This window comes from Rhagoletis pomonella, unplaced genomic scaffold, assembly GCF_013731165.1.
Source record: "Rhagoletis pomonella isolate Grant_MI unplaced genomic scaffold, Rhpom_1.0 Rhpom_scaffold_00014, whole genome shotgun sequence".
Classification (NCBI taxonomy): Eukaryota; Metazoa; Arthropoda; class Insecta; order Diptera; family Tephritidae; genus Rhagoletis; species Rhagoletis pomonella.
In genome coordinates, this window is record NW_023458568.1 from 11,740,224 (window position 1) to 11,743,598 (window position 3,375).

Consider the following 3,375-nt stretch of genomic DNA (forward strand, 5'->3'; position numbering starts at 1 on the left):
GACAGCCCTATTTATTCCAAATATTATCCGTATCCTTTAGCTATGAGGAAGTACAGCAACAAGGATATGATCAAGAATGGACATCTACAATGGACGAATATGAGACCGCATTGAACTACGAAGATGGTTTGCAGTTATCTCAGGATTATGAGCAAACTCCAGCTGACTTTACGGACATACATTTTTTAGAATGACGTGTTCTTCGTTACCGTACATAGAGTGCAGGACGAAGAACGGAGACATTCTTAAGATATTGCTAGACACTGGTTCTAGTAAAAATTATATCCAGCCACATCTGGTTCCAAAACCACTTCTTAACGAACAACCTTTCTTCGCAAACTCCATAGCCGGAAAAGTAGAAATCACCCACCACACTCTGGTAAATCTTTTCGGGAAAAAAGATACGAATTTAAAATTCATTCTACTCCCAACATTGAATTCTTTCCACGGAATCCTCGGTAACGACAGTCTTAGAGATTTGTCTGCCATAACAAATATCCATGACAACACACTCAGAATTGGCAACAATACAGTTATCAAAATTAAACAGAAATTCTCAGCGGACGTTAATAAAATTGACATTAGGACAGAACACATGACATTGCAACAGAAGAAGGACATTTACTATTTAACAAGAAAATATTCCAAACTATTTTCGGAACCTAACGCAAAGCTCACTTATACAACCACTGTAGTGGGAGAAATTAAGACTATTTCAGACAGCCCTATTTATTCCAAATATTATCCGTATCCTTTAGCTATGAGAGACTTCGTGACTCAAGAGATTGAAACCCTACTAAGAGATGGAATAATTAGACCATCAAGATCAGCATATAACTCACCTATCTGGGTAGTACCCAAAAAACTAGATGCCTCTGCACAGAAAAAATACAGAATAGTTATTGACTACCGAAAATTGAACGCAGTGACATTAGCGGACAAGTACCCAATACCTGAAATTAACGAAATAATTCCCCAACTAGGAAGTAGCCAATTTTTCTCTGTCCTAGATCTGAAAAGCGGCTTCCATCAAATTCCCTTAAAAGAATGTGACATGGAAAAGACGGTTTTTTCAGTTAACAATGGGAAGTATGAGTTTACGAGTCTCCCATTCGGCTTGAAAAATGCCCCAGCCATTTTTCAGCGCGCCCTTGACGACATACTCAGGGACCACATTGGAAAAATTTGTTATGTCTATATAGACGACATAATTGTGCTTGGTAAGGACGAACGTGACGAACGTAGCCATTTAGAGAACTTAGAAACTATCTTCCGAACTCTTGAAAATGCTCGAATGAAAGTACAACTGGATAAGTGCGAGTTTTTCAAGGACGAAGTAGAATTCCTTGGCGTCGTAATATCACGCAAGGGTATTAAGACAAATCCTGATAAAGTTAAAGCTATCCAAGAAGTCCCCTATCCAAAAACACTGAAGGATCTGAGATCATTTCTTGGATAATCAGGTTATTACAGACGTTTTATCCGTGATTACGCCAAATTAGCGAAGCCACTGACTTCCCTGCTCAGAGGAGAAGACGGACGAGTTTCAAAAACTGCCTCAAGCAAAAAGCTAATCACACTGAATGAAAATGCAAAACAGGCCTTCCACCAAATTAAAAATTCATTAGTATCAGAAGAAGTTATACTCACATACCCCGATTTTAAGAGAGAATTTCACCTAACTACTGATGCATCGAACTATGCTCTAGGTGCTGTTTTAGAGCAAGCAGGTAAACCTATTACGTTCATATCAAGATCCTTATCAAAGACAGAAGAAAGTTACGCCGCAAATGAGAAAGAAATGCTGGCGATAATTTGGGCACTGAAAACGTTGAGGAATTATCTCTACGGTTCAGCGAAAGTAATAATCTACACCGACCACCAACCCCTTACATTTGCTTTAAGCAATAAAAACCATAACGCAAAAATGAAAAGGTGGAAATGCATTTTGGAAGAGTATAACTACGAGCTCAGGTATAAACCTGGTAAAACTAACGTAGTCGCAGACGCCCTTTCTAGACCCCCAAAATCTGACGTAAACACCCTAACGACAACCGACCATAGTGACGAAAGCTCTGCACATATTCTCATACCTGCTACAGAAGCTCCAATTAACGCCTTTAAGAACCAATTATTTATACTAATTGGAAATCAAAACAACTACACTTTTGATCTCCCTTTCCCCAGTTATCACAGACATACTATAACTAAAACTGACTACTCCACACAGGACTTAATTGATATTTTTAAACAACGTTTGGATCCAGCTCTTGTTAATGGGCTCTACACCACAGAAAATATTATGGGTAGAATACAAGAATTTTATCCATTACATTTCAGAAACATAAAAATCCGCTTTACACAAACCTTATTAGAAGACATCACAAACGAAACCGAGCAAGAAGAAATAATAATAAGAGAACATCAACGAGCTCATAGAAATAGCCGCGAAAATAAAACTCAAATTCTTAAAAAATACTATTTTCCTAGCATGTACTCCAAAATAGAGAAAAAGGTCAAGCAATGTTCAACTTGCCTTCAACAAAAATACGATAGGCATCCCCCAAAACCAGAAATCCAAGCCACCCCAATTCCCCAAAACCCTGGAGAAATCATTCACATTGACATTTACTCCACAGAGAAAAGGTTTATTCTCACTTCTGTCGACAAATATTCTAAATACTCACAAGTCAAATTAATACCATCCAGGGCAGTAGAACACATAAAGGACCCAATACGCGAGCTAATGATTGCTTTTGGAATTCCCAAACTTGTAGTAATCGATAACGAGAAATCGCTGAACTCCGCTTCAATTTCGTCGTTATTAAAGGATGAAATGAACATCGAAGTATATGTCACACCCCCTTACGCTAGCACGACAAACGGACAAGTGGAGAGATTTCACTCTACGCTTTCTGAAATTATCAGGTGTTTAAAATCCGACAACAATAGTCTCACTTTTGAAGAGTTACTTTTCAAATCTGTCAAAGAATACAACTCAACAATTCATTCCACCACTAAGAAAAAACCGCTGGAAACATTCTTCGGTACCAGAGTTACCACAGACCCCCAAGAGTTAGAAAGACATAGACAACAAAATGTAGCCTTACTTACAAGGAAGCAAGTAAAGGACCTGGATTATCACAATAAAAACAGACAAAAAACGAAAGATTACTCTGTAGGTGAGGAAATATTCGTTAAAATCAATAAAAGATTGGGCTCTAAGCTATCATCGAGATATAAAAAGGAAATAGTCGCAGAGAATAACAGGACTACAGTCAAAACTCAATCAGGTCGAATCGTTCACAAAGGCAACATCAGAAGTTAGTCTCACGATTTAAGGCGTACTTAAGGGTTAACCAAGCCTCATAACAA